Genomic DNA, 17,478 nt, shown 5'->3' on the forward strand with positions numbered 1-17,478 from the left:
CCTCGGCTTTAGAAACTGATTTAACCCATCCAGACTCGAGCAAGATACAGCAAGCTTAAAAAGATAAAGACGAAACAATTTCGGCAATCTTTCATGCAAACCTTGCGTTTAATGCCCTTCATTTTCTTATGGGGATGACGTGAAACTTCAATGGCAGACATGACTTTAAAAAAAAACCCATAAAATAACAACAATGGTTGATTTAAATTACAAATTGTTGAAATGCAATTACATTATGTTATTTTATTATAATTAAATATATTGCAAGCTAACTACAAAACGTCGTGACAAGAGATAGATACTCCATTTTAGTAAGTAGAAAATAGTGTTGTTTCAATTTTTTCTAATTTTAAAATAGCAGTAGGCAAATTATGATAGCACAAGTAAAGTCTATGGATGTACATTCATTACTATTATTTATGTTCCTCACATTGTTTTCATATGATTAACCTTTTCTCGACCACATTCGAGCGGCACCTTTGATTACATATGACAATATAAACACACATCCAATAAACGAAATGGCACAAAAACGGTGTTTTGCTACAAGTATTACAATGATGACAGATAGCAGCATGAACCCGTGGTAAGCATTTCACTCAAACAGTTGTTCACAGAAGTGTAGCTTAATAATGAATCGGCTAGTCTATTAGTTAAAGGATAATGTTAGCTATTATTGTGGTAATATGACGATGGCTAAATATTCTGGCATTGATAAGTACTGCATATGAATAATAGCATTATTTAAAACAGATGTTAACGGGTACTTTTAACAGTAAATTATATCGGAAAATTTTAAGAAGGAATAACGAAAATAAACTTATCATTCAAGTAGAACCTATTTCTAAACATATATCCTTCAGTAACCAACTTGCGATGCATTAAGAAAACGATTTACATAATTTCTTAAATAATGCAAACAATACAACAACAAACGATTTACCTTCGAAGAATTATTAATGTCAGTGAAAAGCATGTCCATATGATTACTTACAACAAGTTTAACCGAGCAAAGCTGATAGTTCCATACAAACAAGCATTCGGTACTTGCATGATTGACATAAGTCCGGTGACGTCTCACCAAAGGGAGAGTACTTCTTTATTATTGGAAATAAAAGTGCTTTGTTTACACTAGTGCAGTTGTCTCCTTAACTATGCAATTGATGTGGAAATATATTTAAAGTGACACAAAGAGATCTTAAATATATGGAATGCGGATATAGTTTCAATGTTTTACTTAAAATTGCCGTAATACATGTTTTTCCTAATTTTTGTCATTATTTATAAGCGTAGCTCTAGTTTGGGTAGTAATACAAAATACTCGTAGCGCATAAGTGTCGTCATCTCTTTCTAAGCCTAAACAAATATCACAGGAATTTATTAGGTTTTAGGGCTACGCACGATTCTATGAATATTGTGAATTGCATATTAATTATATATATATATCAAGGTGTTAGTGTTAATATTTTAATAACATGTTTATTTCAGTTACTAGGTAAAACATACCTATTGTGTCTTCGGTGTTTACAACAAATCCTGTTGGACCTCGTGCTGTTTCATCAATATGCTGACGATTATTTGTTTCCACATTGTTTGTTTATTTTTTATCTTACAATGATAATACAGAAAAGAAAAAAAACGAATTGTTTCTGACCGTAAGTTCGGATTATATTCATAACCACAGAAATAACATTTTTTAATCGAATTAATATATGTTCATTAATACATTAATACACGATGCCAGATTTCATCTTTGTATGTTCGATATTGGTTGTAGATGGAATTTGTCAATTGAATATTATTAAGTCTATCAATATATAATAGATTCTTTAGAAAAGATTCTTTTATTTACCTGCTATTCTTGTGTTACATTTACCGGGGAGTAAGTTGAAATTGATCCTACTAATATATTTCTTTGAAGAGTTGTTTGAGTAAATGACGGAGTGCCGGTAAGATAAATCCTCTCCCTTGTAGGTTGATAAATACAACTTTTGCAGACTTACACCCACAATCAAAATTTGTATTTGTAGTTATTGAACAAAATCTATATTCAATCGACTCGCAATGGTATATTGATAGGAAAAACGTTATGACGTAACTACAAAAACGTGAACGTAACTACAGAAACGTGAAAAGCAATACAAAATTCAAATTATAGATGCATTTAAGCATTTGTATTTTGCAACTAAAAGTATGTATTGTAATTCGTATGTTTTTTTTCTGCATTCCCTCTATGTTTATCTGCTCAATGTGCTGTAGACATGCACTTATATAACCTCTAATTGATGTTTTCGTGAGAGATTTAAATGTAAAATGGATAACGCCACAGACTTATAGGATAACTGTCCAGGTTTTGTCCAAATATAGACGGATGAATACTAAAATGTTGAAACGTTTCATATCGGTTAATATCAATAATGTTTTAAAACATTTTACAAAAATGTGAACATACACTAAGAGACTTTTCTAACGCAACACGTATTCAAATCAATATAACTCCCTTATTTTTGAACGGATTTTGTTGACAGGTGGACCAAGAAAAATTCAATACATATATGAACATTCCGGGTTATTAAATTGAAATTGATAAACAAAACAATATATAACTTAACAAATTAAAAACATCACTTCAAAGGTCTCATAATCGTACAATGTATAATAATAACATGAATATCACACATTTGAGTGGCCCATACCTTCTGTGTGTTCTTATGACTCGTAAAACGTGTACACATCTCCTTCTCGTTGAAGACAAGTAGTTAAGAATAAACCATTGAGGGATGTTTCGCCGCTCTTCAACAAGGGCTTGTTCTTATTTACATGGAGTGAGACTTTTCTTACGCAACACTTTTCAAGCTTGACTATTTCACTAAGGGGCAAAGAGTTTGATTTAAACGTGTACATTTGATCATTTGACTCCATTCGGTGCAATATCAAGTCAAAATCGTTAATCCTTGACGATCGGAAGCTTAAGCACGTTGGGTAGCCTGCAACATGTAAAATGCGCGGTTACGCTCCTGCGTATTAATACCAGCCAGATTATTTTTTAATTCATTTTATGTTTTACGGATGTAAGAACCCACCTTTACTGATGAGATTGAAATTAAATAAGAATTATATGGCGCTTCACCATTTTCACGTACAAACAGATTAAACCGAACGTACCGTACATGCACAAAAAAAACGTCGAATCGTCACGGATGAATGATTTCATCGTGTGCTTGCACATAATGTTGTCGAATGATCACATCTCAAATTGTGTGTGTGTGTGTGTGTGTGTGTGTGTGTGTGTATGTGTGTGTGTGTGTGTGTGTGTGTGTGTGTGTGTGTGTGTGTGTGTGTGTGTGTGTGTGTGTGTGTGTGTGTGTGTGTGTGTGTGTGTGTGTGTGTGTGTGTGTTTGTGTGTGTGTGTGTGTGTGTGTGTGTGTGTGTGTGTGTGTGTGTGTGTGTGTGTGTGTGTGTGTGTGTGTGTGTGTGTGTGTGTGTGTGTGTGTGTGTGTGTGTGTGTGTGTGTGTGTGTGTGTGTGTGTGCGTTAGTTTATATCACACATCGAGGAACTTCATAGAAGTACACAGCCACACTTCGAGGTACCAAAAAATAGCGAGGTACTTGTCCCTAGACCTCGGTACGTGTACCTCGCCAACCGCTTGTAAAAACCATTGTACACAATTTCCGCTCGTTTCTACGGGTACCTCGGTATAACGTTGTAGTACTGGTTTGTGTGTCAGAGTGTGACCCCACACACTTGACATCCATCTCAGAAGCTTTTTTGGTTCCCGTTTCGAAAACGAGCGCGCGCAGATAAATCTGGAAACCAGTTACTGACCTATTTACCGAGTAGATTGGTTACCTCCCCTTATCTATCGTTACTCCCTATATAGAGAGGACCTCGGTGAATCGGTCAGCAACTGGTTTAGGTGAGTTACGAGCACACAGTTATTTTCAACAGTATTTTTTCTTAACATAAAAGAAATAAATAATGACATCGTGTTTTTATGTAATAATAAATAACAGTTTATTACTCGTCATTTAGTAGATTTTCTCCTTACTTTAATCGATCATTATTTACTGCAATTCTTACAAGAAATAAACAGGACAGTCGTTTCGCGCTAGTTTTTATACGTTCAGTTGTTTACATTTTTTCTTACAAAAAAGAATGTTTCTTTCAGTGTTTCTAGTGTGTTAAATTTAATAATACTCTAACACTTTGTTCTACAGTGATGTATGTTCCAGCTGGTAACAGTGAATTTATGAAGAAAATAAGAAAATAAGGACTTTGGTCGCCCAGGAAGAAAGTGGTTTTAAAGGTGAAAATATGTGATTATTTACTCTTTTTGAAAGATTTCATTACAACTGGTTCATGTATCACTGAAGTATATGCTATTTTAATTATGCATATAGCTCCAAACTTAATATAGAATGCTTTTATAAGGAATTATTCTTTAACATTACCCCACCCACTTTGACCATTTCAGGAAGTGATATGTCCTTAAGCCTTGGGCTAGTTCTGGGTACCATAACTTAGGATTTTCGCATTTTATTAATTTTGACTGGCGCGACTTTAAAGTTATGGATCAAACCCATAAGGAAAGTCAACCAGAAATTCCCGTAAAGTTGACAGTTAACAAAGACCGGTCCAAAACAGCTTTTAAAAGCAGTTATTGGCCCAAATCAACCACATTATCAGAAAGATCCACATTTTTCACATTTAACTGATATATTCTTTCACAAAATACTATCTTAAACATTTAAAACTTATTCTCTGCTCAACATATCGAGAAAAACAGTGATGCAACAGACATTTTCTAAATGTGAATCCAGAGCTCCAGATAAGGATTTGTGAAATTAGTAACGGTACTGCCACTGACAGAAAGAAAAGGAGTAACGCTTAAAATCAATTAGTACCTGTACTACCATATCCAAAAATACAGGTAGTACTGTACTACCCGTGTTCTTGAATATTGAAGGGTGTATAACTGACTTTACAGAAACATTTGCAGCAATTATAATAAATATATGTAGCTTCTTAAACAGTTACTGTATAAGGTTTTCCATTCTGAATTATGATGCAAATACAACTACACATTAAAACTCATGACTAATACTATTTCTTCATTTTTCTTGACAAGAAAACACAAGCCACCTAGTAAGCTAAGTAAATGAACACTTATTTCACTGTCTCCTCCGTTTCCCATCGTGTTTTCTAACGTTTCAAGCCACCGATGCAATCAAATCGTTTAATATTGGAGCGACAATGTCTTTTTCTGGGTTTACAGATTTAATGTCAGGATGATTAGACGACACCGTATGTAGTCATTATATGACAACAAAGTGTTGTTTTGAACTCCTTTCGGTTAAACCAGCATTACATTGCGCGCAGACATATTGTTTTTGACGGATTTATAAGTTACAGGAAATCACGCGACAGAATAGGCATTAATATATGAACCAAGTCTACAACTTTTCGGAAATTTAAATTAACGAAAAGCGCCGTTAGGTTAGAGACCAACAAATAAGCCTCGCAGACGTATCAGTACGGTCAGATATTTTTCGTAAATGCGTAAAACAGATATTAATGTCGTAATTGTACGTCCAGTTTATAAAAATAAATGCGTAACTCTTCATGAAAAAGGCGTATTTCCGGCTGTTCGGCCTTTATCTGGAGCTCTGGTGAATCTCCCGAGATTTCACGGTCATATGACGTTATTTCTATTTTTAGTAATATACCATGTGCTCAAGTGTTTTCAAATTCAGATAGACATTTCCCGGTATTTTGAATTATTCTTGCTTGTTTTGTTAAAGCGGGTATATACGATTTTGTCAAATATTTATGAATTTATATAAAATGTTTAAAAAAACTTATTATATATATATTTCAATATAAATTTAAAAAAAAGTTAAGAAGAACATGTGTCGAAAAATGCGAACTAAGCCAGATATTTAATCCTGAAATTGAAAACGGCTGTACAGCCGAATTCACCAGCATGTATACCAGACATGTACGACGATGTGAATCTAAACTTAGTTTAACGGTTTATTTGAATTCCTGCAACGATATCTATTCATACTACACACGAACACTAACTCCGATCCTAATACAAAGACGAATGCTTCGGTTATTTTAGGAAAATATGTACGTCACAATCTGCTCGGGGCGCTTATTGTCTTTGCTGCATTTTATGAAATTCGGCTTTAATGTATAATTTGTCTTACCTATTTTGTGTTATTGTCACATATTTTATCAGTATATTACAATTAAACACATATAAAAAAACGTAAATACCCGCTTTAACAAATTGTAGTGTAAATTCAAACTCAAAAGTAAAATATTTAAAATTACCTGATTCACTTTGAAATCAGTACTTTAATCCACCAGACATAAGTTACTATTCACAAATAATAAATATCAGAAAACGAATGTAATGTTTACCATTTCAGAAAAAATTACAAGGTCGATCTAAACGTATCCAAATGAAAACTCGTCACGTGACAAAGCGACAATGGCGTCAAAATTGTGAATTTCAGGCTGATGATAGTTATTTTCATCTATTGTAAGATGCATTTGAAACATTTGTACCTTAAAATATGCCTCCATGCAGTAATTTATATTCATTCACCAATATATGTAGAAAGTATCCAAGAAAATGACATAAATATGTTACGACTCTGGTTGACTTTTGATATGGGGTCAGCTTCAGCGTACAGGTCTGTCAATACTATATAAACTGTACGCTTTTCTTTAGCAAGCCTTGGGCAAGATCGGAGTGAATCAGATGTGATGTTTTCACTCCCTAAATCAGACATGGCTAAAGTTTGTTGCATGTCGGACATTGCCAACAAAAAAATTAAAGATGCCAACTGTGAAATCCATTATCATCTGACTTACTGTCCGGTAATTTATAAAGTGTTAAACCTCTGTTGTTTTCACAACAAGCCAGTTACCAGTTCCTGTTTTTAGCTCGGCATTTTCGGAGAAAACCCGAGGTATTGTCATAGCCAGCTTGTCGTGTCGTCTGCCATCCGCCGTCCACGTCGTGCTAAAACCTTAACATTTTGTTAAGGTTTTGAACATTGGCTCTAAAATCAAATTGCTTCCACCTACAACTTTGAAACTTCATATGTAGATGCACCTTGATGAGTTCTACACGCCACTCATTTTTGGGTCACTAGGTCAAAGGTCAAGGTCACTGTGACCTTTAAAAAAGATATAATCTGACAACCTTTCATTTATTCAAAACTTCACCCGTAGCCAAGCGTGGCACCGGTTATGCGGTGCTCTTGTTTTGGATTCGTTGCCATTTGTAAACAAGTGAGATTTTAATACCAACATTGTGTGTTGCTCAAAAAATATTTTTTGAAAATGACGCGATGTGTTAAACAATCTTACATTTTCGGTGAAATTTGGTATAAGTACTACCCATGAGTGCCTTTGACAAATTAAAATAACAACTGCTCAGTCAGATTGAACGCATTCCCCACCACCAGTCTGAAAATAAGAACATAAATTTCAATCTTCATGGTGTGAAGAGCGCCCCAATGTTTGTCACAAACTTGTGATTCCTCATTGCACTGGAGTAGTTCTGTAGTCTATAAAGCGATGAAAAATGTTCAATTTTGTGGTTGTCATCATATTGAAAATGTAATAGTTAAGTTTAAATATAACCAGAAAAGATCTTGGACAAATGCACAGATGTCCTTAAATATTTCATTCAGAAACATCTATGTTACAAAAAAATGTATGCCCTCTATAACGATATTAATTAAGTCTTAGTTGACGGTGTTAAAATTAATATTTAAGCCCTAGTATTCTGTTACTTTAAAGAGGTTTACATGCCAACCCATACATGCTATTCTAGTGTTCCCGATCACAAAAACGAAAACTCGCGATTAAATCATGCAGCTGGATATTTAAGTTGAAAACGTTAAAGAAAATGGTGAATGTAAAAAAAAACACGTTTTACTATAAGCGTATGAATATTCCATACTTAAAAAAAACACACGGAACCTACTTCAGTGTACAGGTACCTACTTCTGAATGTTATCGACATAAATGCCACATGGGGGTAATAGAATATTCGATTTCTGCGAATTTTAACAATTTTATGGGTTAAAAAATTAATTTCCCCACATGGTAATTGTGCATGTTGCAACAAACCACGTGCAGTAATTAAGTATAGATGTTCAACTCAGTACATGTAGTATTTTAGAATAATAAAATATATCAGAATTAATGCACAATGTGACATACGGTGTAATGGGAAAGTATTGATCCATTATTTAAAAAAGTACGTCGCTCTATGACTTACACATCGCAGAGCATCACTTTGAAAAGAGCAAAAAAGCACCAGACTCCGTTGTTTGACAAATACATTCGTAAAAAATATTGGTGAGAGGAGCTTGGGTGGGGGGGGGGAGGGTATGGCAACACCCTCCTTGCAAGGACCTGGGCCTCGTAAGGAAAGGCTCTCACATTGTATATTGTTAGTGTCAATGCATGAAAATAAATAAAATCAAATAACAAACATTAAATGAAGCACTGAATTTGAGGCGAAAAATACTTTATTTAAATGCGGTTTGATTGATTATTAAATAAGATTCTTGTGGATACTAATACATTTATGATAATAATTATATTCTTCATTCTTTCTTTGTTTGTTACACACACAAATAAACGTCTACACTCATATTTCCAGAAAATTATCAGAGTTATGTGGGTTATCATCTTAACGCTGAAATTTGGCTTCTTAACACTAACCTAGTACATGTTTTACAAAGTGAGCTTTAGTGGATGGTGAGATTATAATGATCTGAGATTCTTAGGTCGGAAAGCATACAAGTTGAAAATTTTGAATATTTGTCACAATAGACTATGGATACCTCTGTCTGTATGTATTCAGTTGAGTCCATAGCATTCTACTGTGTGTGTGTGTGCCTGGTACCTCACAGTGTATTAGCATGTCAAGATGTCAATCCTTATCAACTTAAAGTTTTACAAATTTTGTGAATTTGGTGGGTTTAAACCCTTATTAGGCGGTAAAACCAGTCGGTGTCCTCTGAGAAGGTGGTTACTTCAGTTATGCCTTATGAATGATCCTTTTGTGAACTTCTTGATTTAAAAAAACGGTTTGCAGGAGCAGAACTCAATTAACAAACGATACAATTCAGTAACATGGCAGATAAAGAATTGAGTGATTCTAGAAATGACCCATCCAAATTGATCCAATATGCTGAAAAGAACTCTTCATTCAAACTCTCCTGGTTCCAAAAGAGCACCAGAGGTCAAAGTCTTAGAGGGGCGTCTGATTATTGACGATGCTGGAACAGCAGCGTCCAAGGTTTGATAACCAGTAAAAAAAATCTTCACAATGGCGACCTATGTAAAAGACCGAGCCAGTCCGATTGAGATAATTCGATTTTTCAGTTACTTCCCTTGGCATTCGCCACTGCGTAGGAGATTGCTCGTTGATTTTCATTGATAACATTTTCCTAGCAGAGTTGTCGTTCGTGTTGATAAAGGTAAATATCAATAGAACAGCATATCCTGGGGAAACAGATTCAATAAGTGTATCAGAACATTAATTTCAAATTAGTATTTTTACATCCATTTTATTTTTATGGACCAATGAAACAACTATATATTTTTCTCTATTTTGTTTGATATTTGTTCTCGATTTAGTAAATAAATTGCGAATAAAAACATGTAAAATTAACTTTTTACGTCATCACAAAACTCAAGAATGCGAACGATTTCAAACCTGCAAATTGTAAACGCTGCACTGCTATGATATATATAGATAAAACAATTTTTTTTTTGCGTAATTGTCCGTCCCGCTAGCGCAGTGGTAAGGACGTTCGCTTTTTCACCTTTACGACACCGGTTCGATTCCCGCTGCCGGCGCAATGTTATATTTTGTATGTTTTGTGGTCACCATTCCTGACAGTTTTTTTTTTTACAGAAAATCTCATCCCCCCCCTCCCCCGCAGCATTTGACCATATAAAAAATTAAAAAGTATTTCAGTACAAAACAAATAGCTGGAAATTGCAGCTATCATTCAAAATTCGTCACAACTGTCGTCAATCTAATCTTATTATGTAAGAGTGCTGGACACACTCCGGGTCCCAACATTATGCAGCCTCAGCGCGGAGGTAACTCATTACCTTGGAAAAACACAAATACACACACTGGGTGCAGCCTAGGCGCGTATAGACTCAAACAAGGCAACAAACTCAAGTGCGGGCACAATCATTTAAAATTTACATATTGAATACGATATTCTAACAGAAATTACACAACCACCTAAGTGTACATACCATGTTTGATATTTCGTTTGATTGTTAGATTTCAGCATATACATGTATAAGGTCATTTCGCTATTTGTTAACTTATCAATATGTTCGTGGGCGAACTCGGATAGTCAAGTGCTCATACGATTGAGCTCACATGGTCCGGCTATGTGCTCATACCTACTTTCGAGAATCATCATGAATGTATTGCCATACTTAATGAACAAGAATGTGACCCGCCTCCCAGTTTCGCTCAATGGGTCAAGTTACCCACGAGTACTACTTCCCCGTACCCCTAAACTTTTTTCGTACCAAAAATGTTTTGTACGCAAAATTTTTTCGTACCAAATTTTTTTTCGTACCCAAAATTTTAGTACCCAAATTTTTTATCGTACCCAAATGTTTGTATCAACATACACAATTGTGGTGATATAGATAAACTTAAATTGATGTTTTATATCCATCCTCTTCAAAAGCATCGTCACACCAGTACTGCCAGTACTTTGATTATAATAAGTGAGATCAACGACCATGATAATTTGGCCTGATGAGCTGGCTTTGCTGACCTTTAAGACATTTCTGGTCATTATTTGCTCCATGTCTTTTACTGATATTCTTGTTACCTTTACGGTAGACTATGGATACCTTTGTCTGTATGTAATCAGTTGAGTAGCATTACTCTGCATGTGTGTTTGCCTTGTACCTCACAGCGTATTAACATTTCCAGATGTCAATCCTTAAAAATTGCATAAATATTCCAGTAGTGTGTTTGTTAGTTTAAACCTATTTAATTTAGCTTGATGGCATAAAAAGCCACAGGCTTATTGAAACGCTCTTGAGTCCGTTTCCTGGGCCTAGAACCAGTACTTGGTGTCTTTGGGGAAAATCTAAAGAACACTCCCATTGATTGGATCGAACTTGTGACCTCCCTGTTGATAGGCAGACACCATATCCATTACACCATGGTGACCTAGTATGTATTTCTTTTGACCTTGCAGTCAAGGATATCCCATGAAAGTGCAACCACTTATTTCTAATGGGGTCCTTTGGTTTTTGCTGAAGAGACAGCAAGCAGAAGAGACAGTATTGGGATACAAGGGATCCGGTTGCGATACCATAGCTCTTTGCGAATAGATCCCTTGGTTCTTTTACGTGCTCAGTGTATAGCACCAATACACGGGAGAATTACCTGGGTTTCATACCAGTACATCTCTAGTTGGGTGGGAAACACTTGAAGTATTTCTGAAATTTCCAGTGCCCCGGCCGGGAATTGAACTGGGGACCTCTGGAATGGTAGACCAGAGTGTTACCACTCGACCACCGCACCACCTTAGTGTGTTTGTTAATCAGGGTCTCTGCTGTTGGTTTGAGTCCCACTGAAAACAGAAAATCATGTAAAAACGTTCTTTGCTTACTTAAGATGGTAGTGATATAGCACAACTGGCGAAAGACGTCGGACCCCGGACAATACGACAATAGGTATATGTAAAATAATACAGACTGTTTTCCGTTTATTTTACTTTGATAGTTTTTTAAACTTGTAAATAAAATGAATTTAAACGGCTATTTTTGCTGGTAATGTAACAAACTCCAAGCGCGAATCTTAAAATCACTGCTTCCGCATAGAAGAAAGTTGGAAGTGAGTTAAGTCGAGGTATAACACAAACATTAATAGGAAATAAGCGCTAATCACTTTCTTTCTGATATGGCTGGAAATTGAACAGAATTTACAAATTTAACAAAAGTAACAAACAGGCATACAACAGCGAAAAATACCTGTTTCCGTACGGACATCACCATCTTGATTGTCACTATAAAGGAGGAACTAGTGTTGAATATTGCTGTATAAAATTACTTGTAATGTGTAAACAAAATCTAAACCAGCTTTTTTTTAAGAATGTGCGTATACATATTTCAAATATGTACAGATTCTTTCGTGTCTAGCCAGTTGACTTTTATTTGATCATTTACATTGTATTTCGATTCAACACTCTGTCATTGATTTGCGTGTGATGCAGCTAAGAACTGCACAGAAAAAGGCATTCATTATTTTTTATCTAATTGATACAGCTTTTGATCTTGCATCAACACCAACCACAATCTTTTTAGCTCGACTATTATGTATGAAATATATATAGTGGAACTATCCTACTCACCCCGGCGTCGGCGTCACGTTAGCGTGAGTGTGCAAATGTTAAAGTTTGCGTACCACCCCAAATATTTTTTATGTCCCTTGTTATATTGCTTTAATAATTTGCATACTTCTTTACCAACATGACAACACCCTATTAACAAGAGCAGACATCTGTATCAAGCATTTTGTAAGAATAATGGCCCTTTTTTCACCTAGAATATGCAAATATTGATATATATATGTTAAAATTTGCGTACCACCTCAAATATTTTCAATGTCCCTTGACATATTGCTTTCATATTTTGCAAACTTCTTTATCAATATGAACCCAATCGTTTAGGTTTCGAAAAATGCTCATAACATATATGTCGCTTCAGATAGCAACTTGATATTTGGCATGCATGTGTTTCTTATGGAGCTGCACATTTTAAGTGATGAAAGGTCAAGGTCATCCTTCAAGGTCAAAGCTCAAATATATGGCTTCAAAGCGGCGCAGAAGGGGGCATTGTGTTTCTGGCCAACACATCTCTTGTTGATTCATATACTTGTTACCTTTACAATAGACTATGGATACCTCTGTCTGTATGTGATCAGTTGAGTCCATAGAATTATACTGTGTGTGTGTGTTTGTTTCTTGTACCTCACAGCGTTTCAAAATGTCCAGATATCAATCCTTTCAGTTAAAGATTTCAATACCTCTATCTGTATGTAATGTGCTTCTAGTGTGTGTTTGTGTGCTTTGTACCTCACAATTTCTTAACAGTAAATGTGTCTGGTACCTCACAGCGTTTTAATATTTCTGAATATCATTCCACATACATCGCATATACATGTACATTACAGCAGTGTGTTTGTTAACAAGGGGTTCTTTCTGCTTTGGGTTTGAGTCCCACTGAATACAGAAAATCATGTAAATGTAGGGGTATATGCTTACTTAAGATGGTAGTGATACAGCACTACCAGTATTCCCAGAAACAGAGGTAATGTAAATGGTGTGTATGTATATCTGTGAAATGAAGTGCAAGAGCTAAAGCACATTAAAAGCCAAATTCAAATAATTTGTCACAGTTGACAGAGAGTGCTTTATTTCATACAGATATACAGATAATGATGATGATGATGATGATGATGAGTTCGAAGAAGCTGGCTTTGAACCTTCCAGTTCTAAAAATGCCGAAAAGGACTCATCTACAGGCACATCTTGTTTCAAGAACAGACTAGAAAGTGCAAGTTTAAGGGATACGGCTGGTTTTATAATAAATGATCAGCTCTTTTGCGGGTTTTGTGGAGATTTGTTTGTGATTTCTTATCAGCTTACTTAAAAAAATACATTTTGGTGAATACCTCTATCTGTATTTAGTGTGTTTCTAATGTGTGTGTGCCTCGTACCTCACAATGTGTGAACAGTTAATGTTATATTACACCTTTGGATTGCATTACTGAACTTTTTGATTTCAATGATTAAATGCTGTGCGTTTTTATCCTTATTATGTCGTACAACCGGTTGGTGGTCTCTGAAAAGGTAGTTACTTCAGTTATGACTTATGAACAATAATTTTGTGAACTGCTTAAAAAAACATGTTTATCTGTTTGGAGGTGCAAAATCCAATTGATTCAATATACAATACATTGACATGAGATGTTTCTTTTCTGGAAGATGTTGACGGGCATTATTCTAGAAATGAGCCATTATTCCAGTATGCTGAAAACATCCCCTCAAGCTCTCCTGGTCCTAAAAATGAGCACCAAAGGCCAAAGTGTCAGAGGTGGGTCTGATTATAATATTAAATAAGGTCAAAGATCACGACAATTTGGCCTGATGAGCTGGCTTTGCAAACATTCAAGACTTTTCTGGTCATTATTTGCTCCATGTTTGTAAGTCATATATTTGTTTCCTTTACGATAGACTATGGATACCTCTGTATGTATGTGTTCAGTTGAGTACATAGCACTCTACTGTGTGTGTGTGTGTGTGTTTCTAGTACCTCACAGCGTTTCAAAATTTCCAGATATCAATCCTTTCAGTTAAAGATTTCAATACCTCTATCCGTATGTAATGTGCTTCTAGTGTGTGTTTGTGTGCCTTGTACCTCACAATGTCTTAACAGTAAATGTTATATTACAACTTTGAATTGCATTACTGCTTTTTTGGACCACAATAAGTAAATGCGGTGGGTATGAACCCAACTTAAGCCTTAAAACCAGTCTTGGCCTGTGAGGTTGTTAATTCAGTTATTACTTATTTATGATAATTTTTATTAACTGCATGCTTTAAAAAAAACGTTTGCAGGAGCAAAACCCAATTAATTACAGAAAAAATACATTAACAAGGGATGTTTCTTTTTTTGCAGATAATGATTGAACTGATTCTAAAAATGAGCCATCCAGTATTGGTGAAATCGTCTCCTTCAAGCATTCCTGGTTTCAAAATCAGCATCAAGGCCAAAGAGTCAGAGGTGAGTCTGATTATTATAATAAATGAGATCAAAGATCACGATAATTTGGCCTGATGAGCTGGCTTTTCAGACCTTTAAGACATTTCGGGTCATTATTTCCTCCATGTCTTTGATTTATATTTGTGTTTTTTTTTACAATAGACTATGGATACCTCTGTATGTGTTCAGTTGAGTACATAGCATTCTACTGCGTGTGTGTGTGTGTGTGCCTGGTACCTCACAGCGTTTCAAAATTTCCATATGTCAATTCTTATGCATTGCATATACATTACAGCAGTGTGTTTGTTAACCAGGGTCTCTGGCTGCTGTGGGTTTGAGTCCCACTGAATACAGAAAATAATGTAAAAATCTAGGGGTGTCTGCTTACTTGAGATGGTAGTGATAATCACTACCGGTATTCCCAGAAACAGAGGTTTTGTAAATACATGTAAGATGTTTTGTTTATCAGTGAAATGCAGTGCAAGAGGTAAAAACTTAATGATAGGCAAATACAAATACTTTGTCACAGTTGACAATGAGTGCTTTATTTCATACAGATAATGATGATGATGATGATGACGAAGAAGCTGGCTTTGAACCTTCGAGTTCTGACGGTGCGGAAATGGACTTGGCTACAGGCACATCTTGTTTCAAGAACAGACAAGAAAGGGCAAGCTTAAAGGGTAAGGCTGGTATTATAATAAATGACCAGCTCTCTTTTGGTTGTTGTGCAGATTTGTTTGTGATCCCTTACATACTTACTTAAAGAATTACATTTGGTTAATACCTCTATCTGTATGTACTATGTTTCTAGTGTTTATGTGACTCGAACCTCACAATGTCTGTACCGTAAATGTTATATTTAACCTTGGATTGTATTAATGCACTTTTTTACCACAATAACTAAATCCTGTGGGTTTCAACCCTTATTAGGCTGTACAACCAGTTGGTGGCCTCTGAAAAGGTTGGTTAGTTCAGTTATGACTTATGAATGAAATTTTTATGAATTGCTTGTTTAAAAAAAATGTAAAAAACAGTTTGGAGGTGCAAAATCCAATTGATTCAAGATAAAATTCATTTACATGGGATGTTTCTTTTCTGGCAGATGACGATGGGAGTGTTTCTAGAAATGAGCCATCCAGTTGTACTGAAAACAACTCCTCTTCAAGCTCTCCTGGTTCCAAAATGAGCACCAATAGCCAAAGTACAGAGGTGGGTCTGAATATAATATTTAATGAGGTCAAAGATCACGATAATTTGGCCTGATGAGCTGGCTTTGCAGACCTTCAAGACATTTCTGGTCATTATTTCCTCCATGTCTTTGATTCATATTTGTGTTACCTTTACAATAGACTATGGATACCTCTGTCTGTATGCATTCAGTTGAGTAAATAGCATTCTACTGCGTGTGTGTGTTGCTGGTACCTCACAGCGTTTCAAAATTTCCAGATATCAATCCTTTCAGTTAAAGATTTCAGTGAATACCTCTATCCGTATGTAATGTGCTTCTAATGTGTGTTTGTGTGCCTTGTACCTCACAATGTCTTTACAGTAAATGTTATATTACACCTTTTTGATTGCATTACTTCATTTTTGGACCACAATAAGTGAATGCGGTGGGTATGAACCCAACTTAAGCCTTAAAACCAGTATTGGCCTCTGAGGAGGTTGTTAATTCAGTTATTACTTATTTATGATAATGTTTATGTACTGCATGCTTAAAAAAACTGTTTTCAGGAGCAAAACCTAATTTATGTCAGAAAAAATACATTAAAGCGGGTATATACGATTTTGTCAAATATTAATGAATTTATATAAACTGTGTAAAATACTTATTATATATATATTTCAATATAAATTAACATAAACGTTAAGAAGAACATGTGTCGAAAAATGCGAAATAAGCCAGATATTTAATTCTGAAATTGAAAACGGCTGTACAGCCGAATTCGCCAGCATGTATACCATACATGTACGATGTGCATCTAAACTTAGTTTAACGGTTTATTTGAATTCCTGCAACGATATCTATTCATACGACACACGAACACCATCTCCGATCCTAATACAAAGACGAATGCTTCGGTTATTGTAAGAAAATATGTACGTCACTATCGGCTCGGGGCGCTAATTTGTCTTTGCTGCATTTTATGAAATTCGACTTTAATGTATAATTTTTCTTGCCTATTTTGTGTTATTGTAACATATTTTATCAATATATTAGAATTGAACACATATAAAAATCGTATATACCCGCTTTAACAAGGGAAGTTTCTTTTTTTGCAGATAAAGAATGAACTGATTCTAAAAATGAGCCATCCAGTATTGGTGAAAACGTCTCCTTAATGCATTCCTGGTTCCAAAATCAGCATCAAAGGCCAAAGCGTCAGAGGTGAGTCTGATTATTATAATAAATGAGATCATAGGCCATGATAATTTGGCCTGATGAGCTGGCTTTTCAGACCTTTAAGACATTTCTGGTCATTACTTCCTCCATGTCATTAATTCATATTTGTTTGTTTTTTACAATAGACTATGGATACCTCTGTCTGTATGCGTTCAGTTGAGTACATAGCATTCTACTGTTTGTGTGTGTGCCTGGTACCTCACAGCCTTTCAAAAT

The 17,478-nt window shown here is 35.3% G+C and overlaps 1 long non-coding RNA gene across 2 annotated transcripts; it reads left to right on the forward strand.

Moving 5' to 3' along the window:
* Positions 1–4,085: 4,085 nt before the first annotated feature.
* On the forward strand, positions 4,086–17,198 carry LOC127833478 (uncharacterized). Of its 2 annotated transcripts, none has more exons than XR_008027434.1 (4): positions 4,086–4,308; positions 14,772–14,876; positions 15,413–15,538; positions 17,142–17,198. It is a non-coding gene; the product is annotated as an uncharacterized LOC127833478 (long non-coding RNA). The 2 variants fall into 2 exon arrangements; XR_008027433.1 differs by lacking the exon at positions 17,142–17,198 and adding an exon at positions 15,961–16,400.
* The last annotated feature ends 280 nt before the right edge of the window (positions 17,199–17,478 follow it).

The sequence above is a fragment of the Dreissena polymorpha genome, chromosome 6, assembly GCF_020536995.1.
Source record: "Dreissena polymorpha isolate Duluth1 chromosome 6, UMN_Dpol_1.0, whole genome shotgun sequence".
Classification (NCBI taxonomy): Eukaryota; Metazoa; Mollusca; class Bivalvia; order Myida; family Dreissenidae; genus Dreissena; species Dreissena polymorpha.